Here is a 27,277-nt window from a genome sequence, read left to right as displayed (position 1 = left end):
AGTGGGGGGTGGGAGCATCCACGTGGAGACGGGGTGTGGTGGGGAGGAGGTGTGGCATGAGGAGCAGTCGGAGGGTGGATGGGGGCGGGAATGGAATGTGGAGTGTAAAAAAATAAAATAAAAATGAAATAAAAAAATAAAAAAATGCTTCAGATATATTTACAGAAATTACCTTCAAATACCTACCATTTTTGCATATCTTAAATACTATTATATCGTTTATGGGTTATTTTGTTTTTGGAAGTCATAAGTTACCTTCAATACAGGCTCCAAGGAATCAAGTGGCTGATAATGCTTTATATTAAAAAATTTGGATAAAGAAATTAAATTGGCTATGATGAAAAAGAAAAGGGCTTTTTTTGTACAGTCAGGCTGGCTGCCTCAGAGCTGTCCCTCTTTATCTTCATCACAGCAGCATCATTGGTGTATGACCATCATGGAGATGCTAGGAACTGCCTAAGAAGCCTCTGATAGTCTAGTTCCAAACCAGGCAAGTTTAACTTTAAACTCTCTTTAAAAGAAGAGACAAGATCCTCCTCTCTCCACAGAGTGCTTTACTGTAATTCCTGAGCAGTGTTCGGTGGCTATGAAGAGGCAACATGTCCACAGCAACTCTCATTAAGGAAAGCACTTAATTGGGGTTGGCTTACAGTTTCAGAGGTTCAGTCTATTGTCATTATGGTGGGGAGTGTGGTGGCATGCAGACATACATGGTGCTGGAGAAGATGAAAGTTCTACATCTGGATCTGCAGGAAGCAGAAGAGATATGACCTGGCTTGAGCTTTTGAAATCTGAAACCCACTCCCAGTTGTACACTTCATCCAACAAGGGCACACTTCATTCAACAAGGCCACACCTCCTAATATCTTTGACGTAATACCATTTTCTAAAGACCAAGCATTCACATCTATAAGCCTATGGAGGCCATTTGTATTCAAACCACCACATCCTGGTATGTGACCATATGTATGAGAGGGAGGCTATTGTCTTTTGCTCATTTGTGTATTTCCTATGATTACCACACTATATATGTAATGGTATATTTAATAATATATAAACACATCATCTTTCCCCTTCAGCCAATATTGACACTGGTGGAAGCTCTTAGCATATAAAGTTTTAGATAATTATAAATTATAAATGACACATATCTAAGAATATATGACTAAATATATATTCTTTGTGTGTGATAATATATCCCAGAAGATAGTGATAATTATTTTATGGTCATCATCACGATGGTCTCTAGATAATAGAGAAATGCTTTCATAGAAAATTTGAAGGTTTATTATAAAAGTACTTTTATACTTTTATTCATTTGTACACAGAATGTGTCTGGTAAAAGTTGATTGGCTGTCAGTATTCATGCTTTGCCTTAACAGCACTAGTGGATATGTCCATACTAAAGTAGGGGGAAGGGAATCCTTCTGGAGAAGTTTAGGCTAGGGGTAGATGAGAAGAGCTGAGAGGAGCCACAGGCCAGAAGCCAGCATGCACTTGGGTATGCTAATGGGTACCACAGTTAGTCATTTGTCCCAGGCTTTTTGTGGACTTGACAGTGGACAATGTCATGATAGTAGATACAGTAGACAACAGGTCACATTTAAACTGTAGCAAGGAAGTGGAGAGAAGTGAACACTGGTGTTTAGCTCCCTTCCTCCTTTGGGACCTTTTCTTACTTTGGGATCTCATCTCATGGAGTGGTACTATACACATTCAAGGTATGTCTTCCTATCTTTCACATGCCTGGAGATTTGTTTTCTAGGTGATTCAAAATTCCATCTATATTGGAATCATGGCTAACCATCAAATAAAGCATTTTATTTTTCTAATCATACTGATACTATGAATTATAGCATTATAATTTCTTCATTATTATTGTTGTTTTCAATATTATCAATTAGGCATGGATTCAATTTGATATCCTTACAGCAATATTTGTTTAACACAATTGCTCCCAAGAACAATGTTTTGGAGTTATTTGTGGCTTGATATAGTTAGCCCAGCTGTAGGGAAAGTAATATAATAATCTCAGTAGTTACAGCTAGGAAAAAAAGGAAAATACATTAAATCTTTGTCAAATGACAGCAAACAAACATTTTTTTTTTAAAGTTTCTGGCTATTCCTCAGAATATCAGAAAAATGGGAGAGCTGTGCAAAAGATTATTTGGGTGATGTGTCTTATTGAGAAGTTAAGTAAAATATAAACTTTATAATTAAAATACTAACATGGGAGAAATTTTACTTGATAAAGACACACAATCTTAGGTAAGTGGCACATCTAGAATTATCTATGTCCTTCACAGACTTGTTTGTCATCTCTTCATTTCTAATAAAGTTATGAGAATAATGACCAGGTTCTGATTTCTTTAATCCCTGTGTCTAATTTGGATGTAGCTGTGGAAAACCTGTTCTGAATATTGGATATGTCACTCCATGGTTTGATAGGGGAAGCCTGGTGCTGAGAATTGGAACAGGAGCTGATTCAATATGCTGTAATCTAATTTTTGGAGAAGAATCAATTTCTATGACTTTGGTTTCAGACTTAAACTGTAGGTACACAGTGAGTTCTGCTGGTGTTTTACCAGAATCGAAATGTGTACAGCATTGGTAGGACAGAGAGTTTTTGTTTCTTAGTTCACTGTATGTACTGCCTATCCCTAAGAGAAAACATGGTTTGGATTTTTAACTAACTTAGTAGTTTTTTCCTATAAATATGAAAAAGCTGTTATTTGTTCTCTTGACCTTCTTGTTAACAGTCAGCTAAGACTCCCACAGTAAATCTCTTCCATATATTACTCAGTATTACTTTTCTATTTTAAGCTCCTAGTGAAAACATGTTTCAGAGTTCCAGCATTCCAATCTCGAGCTATATAGCTCCTCCCCAGGTGGATGTAATGTTAGGCTCAGATTTTTATCAGCTTCCATGTGATTGGCTTTCAACTCACTTTCTTCTCTGACTTTGGGAAAACAGCTGCCAAGGTTGGTTTGAGACCTTTATCATTTCATTCACTTACTGTTCCTTTGCTTTTTCAGTGCTGACCTTTGGCCTTCTCTCAGGGATGGAGATAACTCGATACTCCCAGTCACAGAGAAGGAATTGAACATCAAGGAGAAAGGTAAACTGAACATAAACGATAGCGGTGCATTTGAAAAGAATAGAAATCTCCTCTGGGTATTTTCACATAGAATCAGCTTATAAAATCAGATAGAAATGTTTTATTGTTTTAGTTCCTGTGTCTAGAAGCATAAAAAGAATTGAAGAGATGGATGGCCATAAAGTCTTATTTGGAAAAACACTCTTGTGGTCTTGTTAGAGTGACTTCAGTTCCTGAAGAAAGCCTACGTTCTTTTTCTCTCTTTTTTTTAAAAACCTTTTTTACTTGTAAATAGAGTAAATCTGTGAATTCACTGAAAAAATTCCATGAGTTCTTTCTGAATTTTGAACATCTGTGTTTCACCTGGAAGCCCATACTTTGTAACTTTGAACAGATTGCTAATTCTTTTATTGCTCAAACATTAGTCCTTTTACATTCCTCCAAATGCTTGCAAAATCTTTCCTGTTTATTCACACAATAGCAACATACACATAAAGCTTCCATCATGTGTGTTATTACCTTGGTTTATTTTTTCATGGCATGCCATAATACCTGACATATTTATTCACTTGGATATTTTTCTGTCTTCTCACTAGACCCAAAATTTTATGAAAATGGTACTTCTCTTATGTTTAGTCTTTTAGGCTGTGTCAGGAGCACAATAGGCATTAGGTGTTGGTTGAACATAGAGTCACTCTCCAAATACCTTTTGTCTTAGTCATTAATTTATGGCTGTGAAGAGATACCATGACCAAGGTAACTATTATAAAAGAAAAAAAAACATTTAATTGTGAGATTGCTTATAGTTTTAGAGGTATAGTCCATTTTCATCATGGCAGGGAGCATGGCAGGATACATAGTACTGAAGTAGTAGCTGAGAGCTACATCCTGATTTGAAGGGAAACACACACACACACACACACACACACACACACACACACAGAGGGAGAGAGAGAGAGACACACACACACACACACACACACAGAGAAAGACAGAGAGAGAGACAGAGAGACAGAGAGAGAGAGAGACAGAGAGAGACAGACTGACTAGGCTAGCATGGGTTTTTGAAAGCTCAAAGCTCATCCCCAGGGACATACTACCTGCAACAACTCCTTACCCCATAATCCTTCTAATCTTTTTAAACAGTGCCACTTTCTGGTGACTAAGCATTGAAATACATGAGCATACGGGGGCCATTTTTATCAAAACAATACATTCTACTATCTGGTCCCTATAGGCTTTTAGTCATATCATGATGAGAAAATAATGTTTTCAGTTCAACTTTGAAGTCCCTATAATCTGTCACAGTCTCAACATTAAAAATCCGAAGTTCAAAGTCTCTTCTGAGACTCATGACAATTTCTTAACTGTTACCACTATAAAATAAAAATAAAAAAGCAGATCACATACTTCTAACATACAATGACACAGGATATACCACTCCCTGGTGACTAAGCATATATATCTATATCTATATCTATATCTATATCTATATCTATATCTATATCTATATCTATATCTATATCTATATATCTATATATCTATACCTACAGGGGCCATTCTTATTCAAACTACCACACCTTTCAAATGAAACAGTCCTTTTTTTTTTTTCTTTTATAGTTAGGATTTATTGTTTATTTGTGGGTTTATGTTAAGAGAAGGTCTTGCACATCCCATGCTGACTTGGAATTTTCTTTTTTTTTAAATTTTTTCATGTTTTTATTAGATATTTTCTTCATTAACATTTCAAATACTATCCCGAAAGTCCCCTATACCCTTCCTCCGCCCTGCTCCGCAACCCACCCACTCCTGCTTCCTGGCCCTGGCATTCTCCTGTACTGGGGCATATGATCTTCACAAGACTAAGGGCCTCTCCTTCCATTGATGGCTGACTAGGCCATCCTCTGCTACATATGCAACTAGAGACACAGTTCTGGGGGGTATTGCTTAGTTCATATTGTTGATCTTCCTATTGGGTTGCTGACCCCTTTAGCTCCTTGGTACTTTCTCTAGCTCCTTCTTTAGGGGACCTGTGTTCCATCCAATAGATGATTGTGAGCATTCACTTCTGAATTTGCCAGGCACTGGCATAGCCTTACAAGAGATAGCTATATCAGGGTCCTGTAGCAGAATCTTGCTGGCATATGCAGTAGTGTCTGGGTTTGGTGGTTGTATATGGGATGGATCCCCGGGTGAGGCAGTCTCTGGATGATCCTTTCTTCCCTCTCAGCTGCAAATTTTGTTTCTGTAACTCCTTCCATGGGTATCTTGTTCCCCATTCTAAGAGGGAAAGAAGTATCCACATGTTGGTCTTCCTCCTTCTTGAGTTTCATGTGTTTTACAAATTTTATCTTGGGTGTTCTAAGTTTCAGGGTTAATATCCACTTATCAGTGAGTGCATATCATGTGTGTTCTTTTGTGATAGGGTTACCTCACTCAGGATGATATCCTCCAGATACATCCATTTGCCCAAGAATTTTATAAATTCATTGTTTTTAATAGCTGAGTAGTAATCCATTGTGAAAATGTACAGCATTTTCTGTATCCATTCCTCTGTTGAGGGACATCTGGGTTCTTTCCAGCTTCTGGCTATTATAAATAAGGCTGCTATGAACATACTGGAACATGTGTCCTTATTACCAGTTAGAACATCTTCTGGGTATATGCCCAGGAGAGGTATTGCTGGATCTTCTGGTAGTACTATGTCAAATTTTCTGAGGAACTGCCAGACTGTTTTCCAGAGTAGTTGTACCAGCTTGCAATCCCACCAACAATGGAGGAGTGTTCCTCTTTCTCCACAACCTCGCCAGCATCTGCTGTCACCTGCATTTTTGATCTTAGCCATTCTGACTGGTGTGAGGCAAAATTTCAGGGCTGTTTTGATTTGCATTTCCCTGATGATTAAGAATGTTGAACATTTTTTTCAGGTGCTTCTCAGCCCTTCGGTATTCCTCAGTTGAGAATTCTTTGTTTAGTTCTGTACACTATTTTTTAATAGGGTTATTTGATTTTCTAGAGTCCATCTTCTTGAGTTCTTTATAGATATTGGATATTAGTCCCCTATCTGATTTAGGATTGGTAAAGATCCTTTCCCAATCTGTTGGTGGCCTATTCGTTTTATTGACAGTGTCCTTTGCCTTACAGAAGCTTTGCAATTTTATGAGGTCCCATTTGTCAGTTTTCGATCTTACAGCACAAGCCATTGCTGTTCTATTTAGGAATTTTCCCCTGTGCCGATATCTTTGAGGCTTTTCCCCACTTTCACCTCTATAAGTTTCAGTGTCTCTGGTTTTAGTGGAGTTCCTTGATCCACTTAGACTTGAACTTTGTACAAGGAGATAAGAATGGATCAATTCGAATTCTTCTACATGATAACCACCAGTTGTGCCATGTGTTGAAAATGCTGTCTTTTTTCCACTGGATGGTTTGAGCTCCCTTGTCAAAGATCAAGTGACCATAGGTGTGTGGGTTCATTTCTGGGTCTTCAATTCTGTTCCATTGATCTACCTGTCTGTTGCTGTACCAGTACCATGCAGTTTTTTTTTTAAATCACAATTGCTCTGTAGTAAAGCTTGAGGTCAGGCATGGTGATTCCACCAGAAGTTCTTTTATTGTTGAGAGTAGTTTTTGCTATCCTAGGTTGTTTTTGTTATTCCAGATGAATTTGCAAATTGCTCTTTCTAACTCAGTGAAGAATTGAGTTGGAATTTTGATGGGGATTGCATTGAATCTGTAATTGCTTTTGGCAAGATGGCCATTTTCACTATGTTAATCCTGCCAATCCCTGAGCATGGGAGATCTCTCCATCTTCTGAGATCTTCTTTGATTTTTTTCTTCAGAGATTTGAAGCTCTTATCATACAGATCTTTCACTTCTTTAGTTAGAGTCACACCAAGGTATTTTATATTATTTGTGATTATTGTGAAGAATGTTGTTTCCCTAATTTCTTTCTCAGCCTGTTTATCCTTTGCATTATGCTATGTTTAAGTATAGCCCCCATAGACTCATGTTTTTGAACAAGTCTATGGGGACCAGGGAGTGGAATGTGATGGTTTGTATATCCTTGGACCAGGGAGTGGCACCATCTGAAGGTGTGGCCTTGTTGGAATAGGTGTGACCTGGTTGGAATGGGTGTGTCACTTTGGGTGTGGGTATAAGATCCTCACCCTCGTTGCCTAGAAGTCAGTCTTCCACTAGCAGCCTTTGGATGAAGACAAAGAACTCTCAGCTCCTCCTGCACCATGCCTGCCTGGATACTGCCATGCTCCCACCTTGATGATAATGGACTAAACCTCTGAACCTATAAGCCAGCCCCAATTAAATGTTGTTTTTTATAAGACTTGCCTTGGTCATGGTGTCTCTTCACAGCAGTAAAACCCTAACTAAGACAGAACTAGAGAAAGGACACTGATTTGTTTGAGTTAAATTTATATCCAGCTATTTCATTGAAGCTGTTTATCAGGTTTAGGAGTTCCCTGGTAGAATTTTTAGGGTCACTTATATATACTATCATATCTTCTGCAAGTAGAAGATTTTTTATTTCTTCCTTTCCAATTTGTATCCCCTTGATCTCCTTTTGCTGTCTAATTGCTCTGGCTAGGACTTCAAGTACTATATTGAATAGGTAGGGAGAAAGTTGACAGCCTTGTTTATTCCCTGATTTTAGTGGGATTGCTTCAAGTTTCTCTCCATGTAGTTTGATTTTGGCTACTGGTTTGCAGTATATTACTTTTATTATGTTTAGGTATGGGTCTTGAATTCCTGATCCTTTCAAGACTTTTATCATGAATGGGTGTTGGATTTTGTCAAATGCTTTCTCAGCATCTAAAGAGATGATCATGTGGTTTTTGTCTTTGAGTTTGTTTATATAGTGGATTATGTTGATTGATTTATCAAAAAAGACATGGAGGGGCACTTCATACTCATCAAAGTTAAATTCTTCCAAGATGAACTCTCAATTCTGAATATCTATGCTCTAAATGCAAGGGTACCCACATTCATTAAAGAAACTTTAGTAAAGCTCAAAGCACACATTGCACCTCACACAATAATAGTGGGAGACTTCACACCCAACTGTCATCAATGGACAGATCCTGGAAACAGAAACTAAATAGAGACATATTGAAAGTAACAGAAGTTATGAAACAAATGGATTTAACAGATATCTACAGAACATTTTATCCTAAGACAAAAGGATGTACCTTTTTCTCAGCACCTCATGGTACCTTCTCCAAAATTGACCATATAATTGGTCACAAAACAGGCCTCAACAGATACAAAAATATTGAAATCGTCCCATGCACCCTATCAGATCACCACACACTAAGGCTGATCTTTAATAACAAAATAAATAATAGAAAGCCAACATTCACATGGAAGCTGAACAATACTCAATGATACCTTGGTCAAGGAAGAAATAAAGAAAGAAATTAAAGACTTTTTACAGTTTAATGAAAATGAAGCCACAACAGACCTAAACTTAGAGGTACAATGAAAGCATTCCTAAGAGGAAAACTCATAGCTCTGAATGCCTCGGAAAAAGAAACTAGAGAGAGCACACACTAGCAGCTTTACTGCTCACCTAAAAGCTCTAGAACAAAAGGAAGCAAATTCACCCTAGAGGAGTAGATGGCAGGAAATAATCAAACTCAGGGCTGAAATCAAGGAAGTGGAAACAAAAAGAACTATTCAAAGAATCAACCAAACCAGGAGCTGGTTCTTTGAGAAAATCAATAAGATAGATAAACCCTTAGCCAGACTCACTAGAGGGCACAGGGACAGTGTTGCGGCCTGCCCGCAGGTTCCAGGCTGGGGGAAGGGAGGCCACAGGACAGTATCCCAGTTAACAAAATGAGAAATGAAAAGTGAGACATAACAACAACAGGAGGCAATCCAAAGCATCATCAGATCCTTCTACCAAAGGCTATACTCAACAAAACTGGAAAACCTGGATGAAATGGACAAACTCTTAGACAGATACCAGGTACCAAAATTAAATCAGGATCAGATTAATGATGTAAACAGTCCCATATCCCCTAAAGAAATAGAAGCAGTCATTAATAGTCTCCCAACCAAGAAAAAAAAAAAGCCCAGGAACAGTCCTCTTTCTTGACTTTGCAGTTATTTCCAGTGCTTTAACTCAGCTTTGTGTCTGATTTTCCTATTTGAACAATTTAGTAGGAACCTCACATTTGATAAGCCTACAACATACCTACTAATTTTTTTTTTTAATAAGAAACCGACTGTGTCATCTTAGGTATGTGGTTACTTGATGCCTTTCTCTTCCCCTTTTATATCTAGTGGTTACCCTTATCCATGGAAGACATATGGGCACTCAACAGAATCCTGAAACCATGATGAGCACAAAATCTTATCTACATATTATAGACATGTAATTCTCTCTCTCTCTCTCTCTCTCTCTCTCTCTCTCTCTCTTTCTCTCTCTCTCTCTCACACACACACACACACACACTTTTAATCTATGGATTAACAATATTAACAATAATAACTACAAATAAAACCAAATAACTTTAACAGTATACTGTAATAAGTTATGTGAATATAGTCTCTGTCTTGGAAACTATCTTACGGTGCAGTAGAATAAGTGTGTGAGTGTGTGTGAAGGTGGGCAGGTGGGTGTGTAAAGCTGGTGTCCAACTCATTAGGAAGTTCAGACATCTGCAGTTCAAAAACAATCCTCCAGTCTGTCTCCTTCCTTTCATCTTTCCAGTTTGTGTTCACACAAGCCACTGCTGACTTAGGACACCTCTTCAGTAGCCTCTGAGTGGTAGCTCTGCTTTTTTTTTTTTTTTTTTTTCCTTTTTTCCCCCTTCACTGAGAGTTTGCCACACAGAAGTTGAGGTGTTCTATATGATAGTCATAAATCATTTTGCTGTGCCTCCCTCTCCTCTGCCACTGGGATAAAATTCAGAGACATTCCTATGGTTTTCAAAGTGTTTATCTTCTAATTGTGGCCTCTCTTTACCTCATGTTGTTCTGCCTTTCACAGGAACTTCCCACCTCTGACCTTGTACATCAACCAGGCCAGGATGTGACAGAACCTGGGGCTGTTTGAACTTGTATCTTCTCAGTTTTGTCATGGCTACTTCATCTTGTTTTCAGATGTCAGCTCTGAGATGTAACAGTGGGTACCTCTCTTGCTCCATCACATTCTCTAAATTACCATCTCTCTAGATCTTAAAATATGTGAAATGATTTGTCATCTGGGTTTCCCTGTGCTCCACCTCCGTCTCCCAGGACAGAGGTTCCCCAGGGGCTGAGTTACAAACCTTGTTTTTTTTTTTCTTACTCTGTGATATATTGGCAGGGCTTGGAATTGTGCTTAATAAAATATAAGACTGAACATGAATGTGTACAGATATGTATTCATAAAAGTAAAAAAAAAAAGAAGCTAAAATGGTTTTGCCATGGAGATATCGAATAATGAATGTACATAATACCAATGGACACAGAGAGAAAAACATTATTATTATTGTTTTGAACTCGAAGTTTATCAGGAGAGAAAGATAGGGAAGAGTCTAGGAAGAGGCCTGGTGTGGGGGTGGGGTGGGGTGGGGTGGGGGAGAGGCAGGAATGGTTTTGTTATTATTGCAGACATGCCAGTCTCCTGTTCACCATGAAGTCTTCCAAGTGCTGATTCTCTGAGACAGTACGTTGTCAACTTGAAAATGCTATGTTCCATGAATCTTAAGTGGCAATCAATACTTTCTCTTCAAAAAAAAAAAGAGAGTTTCAATTAAGTTTTAGAAAGTAATGTTATCTATGAGATGTAAGTAATATGTTAACATTGTGCTAGATTCTAAAGAGCTGAGAACATTAACTTGGAATGTGCTGAGCTAGTGGTAAGCTGATATCCGGCCTGCAGTTGCCAGAGGATTTTTTTCCCCCCCTTGGTCTTGTCATCACGTAGAAGAGAAAATGTAAGGGAGTCTGGGTCAATTAATTGCCTGCCTGGGTACTGCCCTGTCTACTTCAGGCAGGGTAAACTGAAGAGGGCTGGGTGGTTTACTCTTTAAGTAGCTTCTTGCTGGCGAAGCTCAGTTTCTAAATCCTAGAGACCATATGTGTTAGTTTAATCAGAGTTTGGCCCGGAGGAGATTTAAATGAAAGGAAATTCTACAATTAGAAGGTGTGGAAGTAGCAAGCCAGCTAAATCAAGCCCTTCGAGAGGCAGTGTGGGCTGGGGAGATTACATTCTCAGGACGGATAATAGGCTCCGGTTTTAAATTCCTGATTCTTACTAGCATCTGTGTCTGGGTTCTACGGGAGTGGGGGTTTGTCTCAAGCCGTCTCTCCTAGCTTTCTTTACAAAGGCCTCACCTGAAAAGGGGCAGAGTCCTGTACTCGCTAAAGATATGAGTGCAGTTTGTAGCAAAGCGTTGAATAAGGAGTTTTGCTTTAAAATCGGGTCTTTCGCTTTTTCCAAAGGTTTGTTTCTCGTTCAGTCAGGTTGGCCTTTCAACTCGGTTCTGAGCTTTGAATCATCTTTAGTTAGTTTATGTTGACCCAGAACTGCTCAGGGACTTGCTCAAATGGAAGGGGCTTGGGGCCGAGCCTGGCTGCATTCCCAGTGTGGTAGAGAGATTGAAGAACGTGGAAGCCAAATTTGGAAGTTTTCAGGGCTGTGTCTTCGGTGATAGGTAGCACCTTACCAACAGCAACCTTGAAATGGAGGAGCATACATTAAATAAAATAACAGTACCAAAAAAAAAAAAATGCAGAATAGCTCGCCACTGGACAATTTGAAAATCGTGTGGAAATGCTTTGCTTTGTTCACATGCATACGGGACAAGCTCTGCCCCTCCTCCCATTCCGTCCTAGCGATCATTTGTTTTGTCACCATCCCTGTCTTCCTAAACAAAGGATGAGTGAGCTCTTCTATCCACATCTGATTTTGATAGCATGACTTGCAAATCATAAAGGTGAAGGGATGAATATAATAACTTGACCACAGGAGTTTAGAGCAGGCAAATATATGTAAAGAATTCAATTTTATGCAGTATTTAAGCTATAATAGTCTGTTCAATTGAAAGAGAGATGGCTGATGGGGGTGGGAAGCTTAAACATGCATGAGCTGTGGGAGAAGACTTGAACTGTATTCAGGGAGAAGACGATCATATGCCAACCAACTGATTATGCCCACTTTCTGGGCATAATTTTCCTATTAGGGCCTACTCCAGTCTAGCTTTCATCCAGTCAGGTCCTGTAGATAGTCCTGCCAGAGAAAATTCTAAATCAATGATAATGTGGTCTTTATTTGACTCAAATATATTAAGTAGAACACTTCCTTTTAAAGAAGGATGTCAGGGACATAAAAGGGGGACCTTTGTGATGCAGTAAATAGAAACGACGGTCCCTTTGGTGTTTTGCTAGATTTGCCAGCTTCAATTCTTACTTCTACTTGACTCTTCTCTTTGATGCAGAATCACAAAATGTTTTAGAAAAGGGAAGTACCAACGCATGATAAAAATTTACGTTTGAAATGGATTTGAATTAGGTCTTGCCTTAGATAAGTTTGTTCACATTAAGCTGCTTTGAACTCTATCATCTATTTAGTACCAGGGCTATATAAACACAATTAGTAAAACGCTGTGCAGTGAACCAAAATGGAGATGAGATTACCTTAAATCAAAATCTTGTGATAATTCATGTTGAAATTGGAGGAATTCTGAAGTGAGTTCTTCTTTTTCTCTTTATGCTGTAATGGCTCCAGTTTAAATTATGTTATTCAAAGGGTACCAGAGCTTTCATACATTATTCATCCACAAAGATTTAGCTATTTCAAGCCACATCCTCTGAAAACGAATGAGTTGAGTAAAATGGTTTTCAAGGCATTCATAAATACCTCTTGGCTTTCCATAACTAATTGTGGTATTTGTGTAAGGGACACTTGCTTCCTGCTACCAAGTTATCACACCTAATAATTTCCCTTTCTAAGGTAATTTGTGATAAGTTTGATCTCATTCTGTTGATCACAGTAAGTTCAAAACCGAGAAAGAAAGAGTATATCTCCAGGGGTTTCAGCACCTTTTGACTCTTCCCGTGTGATCTAGTCTTTTCTTAAATATCCATGATCTCAAGCCTTTCAGGCAAAGCCATATATCTTTTCTTCTTCTATGTCCTTCTATGTCTGTGGATACTCACAGTCATGGGCTTATTTTCTGAGATACTCTAGCTCATGTATTTTTGTTATACTTAGGACTGTACACAAGGGCCTGGAGAAGTGACCTAGTGGTTATTAGCAGTTGCTTCTCCTCCAGATGATTCAGGCTTGACGATTTAACTCGAATTCCAGAAGACTCATTTCCCTCTGTTGGTATCTGGGGGCACCAGGCATGCAGGAGGGAACCAGGCAGGTGTGCAGGCAAAGACTCATGGATGTCAAATAGTTTTTATATTAAAAAGATTTTAAAAGTTTATCCTAAGGAGGAATATTTCAAATTTGCCATTTTCTGCAAAAGTTTTTTCCTATTTGGGCTACTTTGTTCCAGTGTTTGACACAGAGGCTCCTCTGGTAATCAATAATCTATAATTATGATTTGGAAAAAAATCATTAGCCAAGCTACTCAGTAGTCACATATGTGAAGAATTTTATAAAGCACATACTCTGGAAGCTTGTGGAAAAGATAACGTCCACATGATTAAATGATGGCTTCTGTACCCATCGTCTGGGTATAGATAACTCAACATACCCAGCAAGCATCATTTGGTTCGACCGGTGTTCCAGTGCAATGTGGTCTACATTTGTCAGGTTTTAGTCACTTTATTTCTTTTTCTTTTTCTTCTTTTCTTTTTCTCTTCTTTTTCTTCTCTCTCTCTCTCTCTCTCTCTCTCTCTTTCTTTCTTTCTCTTTCTCTCTCTCTTTCTTTCTTTCTTTCTTTCTTTCTTTCTTTCTTTCTTTCTTTCTTTCTTTCTTTCTTTCTTTCTTTCTTTCTTCCTTCCTTTCTTCCTTTCTCGCTTTCTCGCTTTCCCTCTTTCTCTCTTTCTCTCTTTCTCTCTTTCTTTCCCCTTCCATGTTTCATGCCTCTAAATTACAGGCTCTGCCCTGAATCTAGATTGGTTCGAACAGGAGGCCTGATAGAGTAGAAAATCAGCATGTGACCACTTCTATAAGAACAGGTGGAGAGTATTCCAGGAGGAAAAGGGAGCAGGATAAAAGAGTGACAGCAACTGAGGCTGGACCTTGAAGTAAGGAGTCAATGAGTGGGGAAGAGGGAGCAAGGTTTGAAGAAAACCAGTTCTGCAGGAAATTTGGAGATGAGTTAAGGAAACTGGAGGGGAGCATCAGTAGCATATGTCCTAATGAGGGGCTATTCAAAGGGAGGACAGTCTTGACCCTGTTTGCTCAGGAAGAGGAATGAACTGGGAGACACAGATGATACAGAACAGTAGCAATAACTGAAAAATTCTTGGAGCTCAGAGAACAGAGAAGGTGAAGAATTCACATGGAGGGCTTGACTTTGGCAAGTCGGCAAAATCAGCATGAGTTTCCAGTGAGGAAAGAAACACAGTGAAGATTGATTTTGATGATGTATTTAGTTTTGGCTAGACTATGACATCTTGCTTGTTCAAAGAATAGTCTATTTTTTTTTTGTGAAGGTGTTTTTCTAAAAAAAAAAGTTATTAATATTTGAACTTATAAATTCTGAGTAAAGTGGGTTGCTTTAAAATCAATGGACCTGTTCCAAGACAGCTGAAGACTTTAAGAGTGAAGACTGAAATCTTCTGCCTTCAGTTATGCCTTTGGAGTTTTAGATGCTGAGATTCCTCTATCTCTCTCTGGCTTTCTGGCCTGTTTCAAACTCCATAACTACTTAAAATACCCCGTTCCTTTTCTCTGTTGGTATGTTATTAAAAGTATGTAAATTACAAAAAATTCCAGAGAACATAGAGGTGTTCTTGGGACTGACTTCTTTGAGCATACAAACCCTATCACAATAATCTTGTTTTCTAAAATCACAGCAAAACACTTGATAGTTTGAAACTGCTCAACCAACTGCTTTGCCTGGAAGGGGTACAAAAGGCCTATGAAAGGGTCAGCCAACATTCATTCCTGTGAGTTCTTTATGAGCAGAGTGTTATAGTTCTGTGACTTCAACGACGAGGAATTAAAAACGAACTACGAAGATTACTGACTGGTAGGCCTATGCTGGGTACAAGGATCAGAGAAGCCAGATTGGCTTGATAAGCCTGAGAAGAGTGGGGATAGCAAGGGCACAGTGACCTTGAAAATACTGAGAGGTTGTTCAATGGAAGTGAACGAATGGTAAGAAAGGAAGGACTTGCTTATGGCATTTATATTTCTCAGGATTATAGTATCAGAATGGTTGGGAGTGGCCAAAGTATGGGAGACAAATCTTGAAATTAATAAGTATGTTTAAATTTTGCTACTTGTATATATATTAATTTCTTAACACATAAGAATGTTTTAATAAAGAAAAATGTAAATGTATATCATTTCTTTTTTTGAAAATTTAAGAGTGGCATATGGCATTGGCAAACTATGTTTTTAGGTGTTGGGTAGTAAATATTTTAAGCATGGTTTGAGCATAAAGAGGATTAAAGGGCCTTTTAAAACAGATTTATTTCCTGGCAAATACAGAAGTGGATGCTCACAGTCATCCATTGACAGAGCACAAGGTCCCCAATGAAGGAGCCAGAGAAATACCCAGGGAGCTGACGGGGACTGAAGCCCCATAGAAGGAACATCAATATGAACTAACCAGTACCCTCAGAGCTCCTTGGAACTATAACACCAATCAAAGAAAACACATGGTGAAACTTGTGGCTCTAGCTTTATTTGTAGCAGAGGATGGCCTAGCCGGTCATCAGTGGGAGGAGAGGCCCTTGGTCCTGTGAAGGCTCTATGCCCCAGTATAGGGGAATGCCAGGACTAGGAATGGGAGTGGGTGGGTTGGGGAGCAGGTTGAGGGGGAAGAGGGTAGGGGATTTTTGGAGGGGAAACTAGGAAAGGGGATAACATTTGAAATGTAAATAAAGAAAATATCTAATAAAAAAGATCTATTTCAGTTTTTATTGTGGGTACATATGTGGGTATGTGCACAAGTGAATGCAGGTGAACATGGAGGCAAGAAGAAGGCATCAGAGGCTCTGGAGCTAGAGTTGCAGGTGATTGTGAGCTACTTTCAAACTGGATTCCCTGGGAGAGCAGCAAGTGCTCTTAACCACAGAACCAAATTACTTCAGCTTCTGTGAACACAAATGAGAAGGTCTTCGTATAAACTCAGGTTTTGTAACTTGTTTGCCAAGGACTGGCCTCAGCTTTGAGAGTGGATTCTGAGGAAGGGGTGTTTGGAAGCAGCAAAAGAATGACACTAGGTCAATAGTGGGTACAAACTGACAGTTCTGTATTCAGCTTGAGTTGGCTCTCCAGACAGCTGTGTAGATGATGTAGATAGCTCAGCGCTTGGAAAACAAAGCGAAGTCTTTTATTTGCATATCAACTCAATCTTTACCCCAGGTTCTCTTTTGATTATCCCACAAATCACCATTTTATGACCTTAGCCCCTTTATTCTTAGAAAAGACACCAAATACATTTTTTTTGACATAACAAATGAACTCAGGAATCTGCCTGCCTTTTGTATCCTTTTGACAAGCCGGCTCGTTAATGCAGCTGCCTTTATTCTTTTAGGTCTGTGAAGCCCCTCATACAATTCATATTGTGTCCTTATATTTTGCATAGTTGACAAATGATAAATTTTGAAACTTGTGTTTTCAGAGTTCTTTCCTACAACCTTAGGGTCATCCTGAAGGTGACACACGGTAGTCACCATTTTGCTAAGGAACACATTCTCATCTCCTGGCCTTGTGCTGTTTCTTTTTTTTTTAATTTTTAATATTTCTTATTACATATTTTCCTCAATTACATTTCCAATGCTATCCCAAAAGTCCCCCATAACGCCCCCCACTTCCCTACCCACCCATTCCCATTCTTTTGGCCCTGGCATTCCCCTATATTGGGGCATATAAAGTTTGAAAGTCCAAAGGGCCTCTCTTTCCAGTGATGGCCGACTAGGCCATCTTTCGATACATATGCAGCTAGAGACAAGAGCTCCGGGGTACTGGTTAGTTCATCATGTTGTTCCAACTATAGGGTTGCAGATCCCTTTAGCTCCTTGGGTACTTTCTCTAGCTTCTCCATTGGGAGCCCTGTGATACATCCAATAGCTGACTGTGAGCATCCACTCCTGTGTTTGCTAGGCCCCGGCATAGTCTCACAAGAGACATCTATATTTGGGTCCTTTCAGCAAAATCTTGCTAGTGTATGCAATGGTGTCAGCGTTTAGAAGCTGCTTATGGGATGGATCCCTGGATACGGCAGTCTCTAGATGGTCCATCCTTTCATCACAGCTCGAAACTTTGTCTCTGTAACTCCTTCCATGGGTGTTTTGTTCCCAATTCTAAGAAGGGGCATATTGTCCACATTTTGGTCTTCATTCTTCTTGAGTTTCATGCGTTTAGCAAATTGTATCTTATATCTTGGGTATCCTAAGTTTTGGGCTAATATCCACTTATCAGTGAATACATATTGTGTGAGTTCTTTTGTGATTGTGTTACTTCACTCAAGATGATGCCCTCCAGGTCCATCCATTTGGCTAGGAATTTCATAAATTCATTTTTTTAATAGCTGAGTAGTACTCCATTGTGTAAATGTACCATAATTTCTGTATCCATTCCTCTGTTGAGGGACATCTGGGTTCTTTCCAGCTTCTGGCTATTATAAATAGGGCTGCTATGAACATAGTGGAGCATGTGTCCTTTTTACCGGTTGGGACATCTTCTGGATATATGCCCAGGAGAGGTATTGCTGGATCCTCCGGTAGTACTATGTCCAATTTTCTGAGGAACCGCCAGACTGATTTCCAGAGTGGTTGTACAAGCTTGCAATCCCACCAACAATGGAGGAGTGTTCCTCTTTCTCCACATCCTCGCCAGCATCTGCTGTCACCTGAATTTTTGATCTTAGCCATTCTGACTGGTGTGAGGTGGAATCTCAGGGTTGTTTTGATTTGCATTTCCCTGATGATTAAGGATGTTGAACATTTTTTCAGGTGCTTCTCTGCCATTCGGTATTCCTCAGGTGAGAATTCTTTGTTCAGTTCTGAGCCCCATTTTTTAATAGGGCTTGTGCTGTTTCTAGTTGTCATGGAATCATTACCCTTAACAGGGAGAGCATTCCCCGAAGGAGGAGGAATACGAAAGTATGGAGATTATCATACAAACAAGCCTCACGCCCACAGCAACCAACAGCACTGGTGGAGGTCCATGCCCTGCTAGCTCTGCTCCTGGGATGAAAACCATGTCATGCTATCCCTTCCACATGCCAGGACTTGACATTTGTCGATTAGATTATCTGGACACTTATATAATTTAAAAACTATGCTGTCTTACAACATGTGTTTATTATGATCACAGTTAAAGATTATTGTGAAGATTTTGCAGCTTGTAGAAGTTCTTTTCAACTCTAAAGTTTAAATTCTTGGTAATATTTATTAATATTACCTGTACATGGGACTACTCTTTGATGAATATTCTTATTTTTATTTCTTTATTTTCTTATTAGATATTTTCTTTCTTTACATTTCAAATGTTATCCCCTTTCCTGGTTTCCCCTCAGAAAACTCCTATCCCCTCCCCCTGCACACCAACCCACCCATTCCTGCTTCCTGGCCCTGGCATTTCTCTACACTGAGAAATAGAGCCTTTTGATGAATATTCTATAGAAGATACATAAAGATTGTATTTAGTTAGAAAGTATCATAATTAGACTGAAAGATTTCAACTATCTTATTAACTTATTTTGTTTCATGATTACTAATATTTGATAGAACATGGTTGTTTTTTCTAACATAAGCCAAAGTCTGGGTTTTGTAAATGTGATTTTCCCTGTTTTCAGAGATGATTATTTTTATTCTTATGATTCTTACTAAGAATGATGAAGAAGATATGTGCCTGAGTTTAATATGCTTTCAATAAAATGGAACCCAAATATAAAAAAACTATTATAAATATGTATACTCTGAAATGACTAAGGTTAACCAAAATCATTAATATCATGTTAGTTTAGTCTAAGAGTATAGAAAAATTATATATGGAATTATAGTTTATATAATAATTTATATAATTTAAATAATTTATACAATTATTTTATCACTAATTTTAATTTATCTTCTATAATTGCTGTTCTAAGTTCTGTGGTTTAGACTCTAGGGACTAGAGAGATTAGTTAGTGGTTAAAGACATTGGCTGCTCTTTCAGAGGGACCTGGATTTGATTTACAGCACCCAACTAGTAACTCACAACTATTTGTAGCTCTAATTCCAGGTGATCTAACATCTTATTGTGGTCTCTGCAGGTAATACGCAATGTGGTACACAGACTTACATGCAGGCAAAATAGGCACACATATAAACTAAAGATAAATGAATGTTTTTTAAAAAAAGAAGTTCTAGCAGGTGTTAAATATCTACCCTGAATTTTCAAATATTATCTTGTGCCCTAGGACTTTGTGTAACCAGCACATTATTTTATATTAAATATTTGAGTAATTAGTACTCATTTGCTGTGCTTAAATGACATTTAGCTCACTCTATGGAAAGTATCATGGCACAGTGATGTAAGAAGCCTTTTCACTTTGGTCTCTATGAGGAAGGGACTTTTCTATCAACATGGCTTCAGTGATGCTGTATGCTCTGGCTTCATCACTAAGAGCAGAACTCTCATTCTAGCAGGAGGATGTACTCTGAGCTGTTTTAAAATATCCCAAATATTTTAGAGGTTGGGTTCATGGATTAGGGCTTTGTCTTTCTCCTAACAGTGAGGTAGTAGAGAAAGTGGTCCAGGACAGGCAGCATACCCTACCCTGCTCTTAAGAGTAATAGACCTGGATGGTAGGATAGCTTTGCCACTATTAGTGTCTGGCTTCTTTCTGTAGATCTAAGGCAACTCTTGGAGGTGCTGTATTTCCTAGCTATCAGGAGAAAACAGAAGAAGGATCTAAAGCCTCCCTCCCCCTCCTTAATGTTTCTTAAAACTTGCTCACGTTATTCCAACCTTCACCACTCCATCAGAACTTCTGTAGACTTATTCACTTGCAGGTAAGTTTGGGCACTGTAGTTTCTATCTGTGCAAGTGGCAACATACTTTTATCCTTTCTCTTCTACCGTCAGCATATAATATGCAATTCAGACAGTCCACTTTCTAAATGGTGTCTACTATCATTTCTCATAATCCTAAGAATGGCTTCTGCCTAGAGTATCCTAATAGCCTCCTTGCTGGTCTGTGTGCTTCCACACTTGCTTCATCAAGTCACTGATAGTAACCACTGAGTTTTGTAAACACAAACCAAGTCATCATGTGTCATTCTAAATCCTTGGTATGTTTTCATTCCCATAGAATAAAATCAAATTCTGCTCCAGATGCCTTTATGGCCTAGTAAAGGCTGGCACTAATCCTTCTGGTTCAATCCTACATGGTGCTTTTGTTTGATCTTTAATGCTCTGACTATTCTAGCATAGAGTTCTTTCTAGAACTTAGTGATAATTCCTTGCCTCAGGCACCTAATACTATTTGTCCTGAAGAAACATTCTGCTGGGATTCTGATACACATATTATCTCTTGGCACTCAGCTCAAATACCATCTATTGTGAGAAGGTTTCCTAATTACCCCTTCCAAAGCAGAAGACCTTGTTCCCAGATACTTATCACATCACCGCATGTATTTTCTTCCTAGAACTTAAGAAACACTGAAAGAGCCTGAGGTGTAGTGTAGTTTAGAGTGTTTGTTTAGCATGCAAGAGCTCTGGCTCTCAGCACTGCAAACAAAACATCACAAAGTTTAAAATCACTTACTGTGCCATTTACCTTGATCAGCTTCTAAAATTTGTATATGTAGTTAAGTTGCAATGATATATACTATACTATTACAGCAAATCTTCCTTTCAACCCATCAAAAAGAAACATTGTCATCATTTTGATTTTGTTAGGATTCATAACATTTTTACTTAGGAAAAATATTCTGGTTGATGCCATACGGGAAGAGCTCTGGTGGGCAGGTGAGGTTTCTGGAAATGATCCACCACAGCTGCAGTGGAGGTAGCTGGGAGAGGCATGACCCCAGAGAGTTCATCTCTGGATTGCTTCTTGCTGCTGCTGTGCTTTCTCATGTTTGTCATTGCTACGTTCCACCTGTATCTAGCATGGTGTGGTCGAGTGTGAGAAGATCCTCTCTGCCTCTAGTTTGGTGTGATTGCTTCTTGGGGGATAGTCCACTCTATTGGGCAATTTTCCTGCAGATCAATATGAAGATGCACTTTCTTAAAAATCAATTTATTTATGTACATTAATGATTTTGCAGAAATTTCTAATTTTATTTAAACAGTTTTAGAAAGTTAGTGTGATTTGTAGAAAGTTTAAGGAGATGGTTTAAGTTATTTTGTCAGAAAGATACAATAAGGTTAGAATTAAGTGTATAATGAACTCCCTCCCTTGTAGAACAGTGAGGGCTGCACAGGCTAGAATAGAAGTACAGTGAGCTTTCATGCACTACAAGCATGTTACTGTACTTGCAGAAAAATAGGCTCAGAACAAGTTAATGTTCAAAGAAAATATTTATTCTAGATTGGGTCTAAGTTCCTAGATCTTGTGATCTAATGATATATGGCCATAGGTTTTGATGTGCACCATGAAAAGACAGGGTTTTGAATAAAGAGTAAATAGTTCTATAATGAATATAAGAAGAGAGAATAGAACAAGATTTCAAAAAATGAGGCATAAGATAGATGATAATCTGTTTCTTGGTAAATACAAATTGTTTGTCATCAACTAAGCATAGGAAAAATTTGCTACTATAAACTTGACTTGCTTAAACTTTGTTGATCAATGACAAAAGAATTATTGCTTTGGGGGTTATAATGAACTTGGGGAAAGCAAGATAGATGGGAAATGTTTACTTAGGTATGAGGTTCAAAAAATACATAATCAATAATCCTGTTGTAATTTCCTTTTGTGTAATGATTTTAATCTGTTCTTGAAGAATGTGTTCTTTCGGTGATAGTTTTTGGAGGATATGTAACTTGTAGCTATGAGGCAATCTTTTTTTTTTTTTTTCTTACATGGAGAATTTTTGTGTTAGGTGGTATAAGAAGACTAAAAGAAAAAATAACATCGTTGAATGTTGCTTGTTGGAGTGCTGCTCTGTCCACCAAACACATGTAAAGTGGTTTGAGCTTTGCTTCATCTACCCAATGTGTGAATGTGTGTGTATGTATGTATGTATGTATGTATGTATGTATGTATGTGTGCAAAGTTGTTGGAACTTGTTGAAACTTGATTCATCTACCCAGTGTGTGTGTGTGTGTGTGTGTGTGTGCACGCGCGCGTGTGTATGATTCTTCCCCCACCTTTTTTGTTGGCCCCTAAGGAATCCTCACCATGCAATAATGTTTCACCATCCCCAGTAAACTGAACTTTGTCCCCTCAGAGTGATCAGTTGCCAACTCTATGCTCCGCCTCCGTTTGCTCTGCAATAGAACTGCTGTGAAAAAAAAATTTTATTTACTGGTTGATTTGCTAATAATCTTCAGAAGGGCTGTCTGTTTCTAAGACTCTGGCACCTAACGCTAAGCTCAACAAATGTCAGCTGAATGAGTTGCTAAATGACCTGGCAGGACTCTCCATGACTCTTAGCAGAAAGAAGCTGGTGTTGATAAGACAAGGTCAGAAGACCCTTGCATGGATTTTCTTCTGCATCTTGATTTCCTTCTTGGGTATGCTGCTTGTCACTCTTGAGCCACCAATTCATCATCTTCAGATGATGCTTGAGCCTTTAGCTCCCCTGAAGTAGGTGAAAAGTTTATTTTCAACTTACGGTCACATTTTCATAACTAGACTCTGTGAGCATTACTTTATTTGGAAGAATTGTCCTACAGATGTAATTAAGTGAGGGATCTTGAGATGAGAACATTTTTTTAAAAAGATGTATTTATTTTATGTATGTGAGTACACTGTAGCTGTACAGATGGTTGTGAGCCTTCATGTTGTTGGGAATTGAAATTTAGGACCTCTGCTTGCTCCAGTAGGCCCTGCTCGCTCCGGCCCAAAGATTTATTATTATATATAAGTACACTGTAGCTGTCTCCTGACACACTAGAAAAGGGCATCAGATGTCATTATGTGTGGTTGTGAGCCACCATGTGGTTGCTGGGATTTGAAATCAGGACCTTTGGAAGAACAGTCAGTGCTCTTACTCGCTGAGCCATCACGCCAGCCCTGAGATGAGAACATTTTGAATTTTTAGAGATGGAGTTTAAAACAAATGTCAAAAGTCCTTGAGCTTGAAGAGAGAGAGCTAAGAGTCAGAGGAAGAGTCATATGATATGACTATATAGTCACAGTGACAAGAAGGCCTGAGGCATCAGGAGGACCCACCCTGAGATTCTGTTGGGAACCCAGCCACAGACACCTTTATTCCACATTTGTGATCTCAGAAACTGTGAGGGAATAGGTTTCTGTTGATTGAAGCACCTCACTAATATTTGTGTAAGTATGTAAATATGTGTAAATATAGCCTAAATGTTTCAGGCTCCATATTTATATTAAAATTCCCATTTAAACTTGGCATTTTTATTTGTTAATTCTGATTATTTCACTTGAATCTCAAGATGGTTTGAGAATGGAGCCCAATTTGGGAATAATAAACAGATTCTGTCATGAGGAACTGGAATAAAAATAAAAAAATCAATATAACAAAAAGAGAGTAGAATTAATGTCAGAGTTTTAAATATGCTGCAAACTCCCAAACTTGTACTCAAGAAAACCAAACATTTTTTAAAAGTCATACTTAAAATAAGTGATTTTTTTTTTTAATAATTTAAAGCTGGTGTAAAACAACCTTAAAAGAAGTTAATTTGTTTCTCATGTCTGTAAAAACAAGTAAAGACTGGAGAGAGATAGCTTAAGCAATTGTATAGAGAACTTGTTACTCTTGCAGAGGGCCTGGGCCCAGCACCTACCTGCTAACAGACAAACATTGGTAACTCCAGGCCAGGGAATGAATACCTTCTTTTGGTCTCCACCCTCAGATTCTGGCTTCAGCAAACAGCAGGTTCACACATGGTGCACATATACACATACATGGAAAACACACATTAAATTAAGATAAAACTTAAAAGTAAAGTCTATTGGATCCCAATTTAATTAAAAAAATCTTTAGGGGATTAAGAACAAGTTTGGAACTTGTTATTTCTACTATAGACAACATGTTTTAAGTTTTGCCTTGAAAAGTAGCAAATTAAAACTCAGGAATTAAGGACGAATTAGGCTGAGAACAGCTTTTGAGGAAGATCATTAATAGATGGTTTTCCCCAAGGGCTGCAGGTGTTTCTGGGGTGAACAAGATGCCTAGGGAAATACCTTTCTCTGTGTTTGTTGTCCTCAGGAGAAAGTAATAATACTCAGGAGGCAAAAGCCAGCTTTTCCCTTGCTTAAAATTTGCACTCTTATACTCAGCCTCCCCCCTTGTGTGTTTTTAAGTACACATATCATGCAGGCTATTAGGTTAGTAATTAAGTCTATTGAATAAATAAATGGAGTGGGTGAAGAGGGAGAATGAGGAGAGGGAGAAAGAATGCAGGGAAGCAACATTTCCAAACTTGGTGTGCTTGTTTCATGAAAGAGCAAATGACTTGGATTTATTGTATATTTCTTACAAATAAGAATCAGATATTGTGATGGTTTTTATATGTTTGGGACAGGGAATGGCACTATTTGGAGGTATGGCCTTGTTGGAGTAGGTGTGTCACTGTGGGTGTGGACTTTAAGACCCTATTCCTAGCTGCCTGGAGGTAGGATTCTGCTAGCAGCCTTCAGATAAAGATGTAGAACTCTAAGTTCCTCCTCTACCATGCCTGCCTGGATGCTGCCATGCTCTTAGACTAGACCGCTGGACCTGTAAGCCAGCACCAATTAAATGTTGTCTTTTATAAGACTTGCCTTGGTCATGGTGTCTGTTCACAGCAGTAAAACCCTAACAAAGACAGATATCTACAATGGGGAATCATGTTAGAAGAGAACTGTAAATAGAGAGTTTTTCTCTAATAATTTCACTATGACTCGCTTATACTCAACCAAAGACAACCATTCCCGTGCTTTTAATAATTTAAACTGCTTATACAGAGGTATAAGTAAGCACAGAGGTGTCCCTGGGTGAAGAGGCAGGAAGGCTGCTGTAGAAGAAAACAGAGAAGTAGGTAATGATTTTCCACTAAAGAGCAATAGGGAGTCATTGATCACTGCCAAAGGAAGTTTCTGATATTTGTTCATTAATTTACCCTGTAATCGTTCACTGACTCTATAGCATGTGCTAGGAATTATACAGATGGAGGATTTTGCCCAAAGAGCAAGTTTGCCCTGATTTTACAAGGTGGATTGTACATGGAGAGGAAGAATTCCTTCTTGATTGTCATATTTTCCAGCCTTCTTTGGTGTCTGTATATTAGCAAATGCATGCATGTACTGAGTCACCTTTAAGTTTTAATTATTTTAGTGAATTGTAACCTACAGTTGATGATTCCCGTTTTTAGTACACATAGCCCCTACTAAAGCCTTATAGTAAATACAACACTCAAACACACTTTCCCATAGAAAAGCACACATTAGAATCCAGTTAGCAGGATACAGTGTTTTGACTCAGCACAACCCAAACCATTCTGTCTTCTACCCAGTGGGATAAAAGGCCATCTGATCAACATGCATTTGGCTATTTAGAACATTGTTCCCATTTCTCTACAGGTTATGGAGACAGGTTTCTGTTGGTACCTGGTATGTAGCAAGCATAATGGCCGCTGAACTGAGCTTTGAGCAAGGTTCCTCAAACACTGACACTGTGTTGGCTGAACTGCTGTAGACCTTTTGAACCTCTGGTTGGGGATGGGGTTGACATTCTGTGTATCTCAATGCTGAGGCTCCCAGGAGACTCTGGAGCTGCTGACCAATGGACAGACTATGCTGAATGATAAGGACTTGTAGTGTCTGAGACCAGCTTTTGGCTTATAATGATAGTCTTGATCCTATGGTACAGAGGATTGTAATAGTATATTAAAGAATTCTCATCTTGTTTTTACAATATATAGACACTGTGTAAAACATGTTATGAATAGAAAATTAGTCTTTGCCTTCTTATATTACAGAGATACACTCTTGTATGTGAACCAGGCAGGGAGTAGAGAATTAATTGTGGTAAAGAAAAGTAATTAGCATATAACCCATTAAGGCAATGTCAAATCTTATAGAGGCATCCCACGATGGTACTTTTTATTCAAACAGTGATACATTACAGGTTATCTGGGAGGTGGGGGGTCATGTTTCCAAATGATTTTAAAATGAAAGTTTAGATTTAAACTGATAGGCAGGCTCAGGAAGAGAAATGTCCTGTTTCTAGAAGTTGGTAAAGTGAGGATCAAGAGAAAGGACAGATGTTTGTAAAAGAATCAGGTAGTGATAGATAGTATGCAGAGAGCCAAAAAGAAAAAAAGAAGTCAAGGATGACTCTCAGGTTTCCCATTTGAATGTTGACTGGATGTTGGTCCCATTCACAGAATGGAGAAGACATGAGGGGCTTTGGAAGTCTAAAGTGAGGATGTTACTTTATGACTTAAAGAATCTGAGGTTTTTAGAATCAAATCCTAGGCATGTCAACACTAAAGGAGCCCTGTTGGGTCTTGTCAGATGCTGAACTTTAACTGCTTCCAACTTTTCCACATCCTTTCTTGTGTAGATTCTGGGAAAAGAAATGCCCAGGATCAGGGGAATCTGACCCAGAAAGGTTGAAGGTTTGGGAATAGAAAGAACTTAAGCAATGTTTTGTTAAGGTTCAAGGATTTTAGAGACTCATCTTGAAATTTTCTAATTCCACTTTTAGTAATGAAAATAACCATAGTTCATTGTTTTAAGACTTTTTGCTCCTGTAATGGTGTCTGGCTTTGTATTCATTTGGCTGTATGGAGTAAGATGAAAGCAAAGTCCAGCACTGGCTTTACCTGGTAAAATGCAGAGAAAGGATCAAATGTCTTTTGAAGCACAAATACAATATCCATTTTTCAGTTCATTTTCTTTTTTTTTTTTTTTCATTTTTTTTTAA

The 27,277-nt window shown here is 38.5% G+C and overlaps 1 long non-coding RNA gene across 2 annotated transcripts in view; it reads left to right on the top strand.

Annotated features, from left to right (window-relative positions):
* Positions 1-1,596: 1,596 nt before the first annotated feature.
* Positions 1,597-27,277, top strand: part of LOC115030088 (uncharacterized) — a 159,486-nt gene continuing 133,805 nt past the window's right edge. For both annotated transcript variants that reach the window (XR_003835708.2, XR_015045375.1), the window contains exons 1-2: positions 1,597-1,721; positions 3,037-3,119. This is a non-coding gene — a long non-coding RNA (uncharacterized LOC115030088). The remainder of the gene's footprint in view (positions 1,722-3,036; positions 3,120-27,277) is intronic.

This window comes from Mus caroli, unplaced genomic scaffold, assembly GCF_978045245.1.
Source record: "Mus caroli unplaced genomic scaffold, Mus_caroli_1 scaffold_1, whole genome shotgun sequence".
Lineage (NCBI taxonomy): Eukaryota > Metazoa > Chordata > Mammalia > Rodentia > Muridae > Mus > Mus caroli.
Note: the sequence above shows the minus strand (reverse complement) of the source record. Positions and strands in the feature narration are given on the sequence as shown.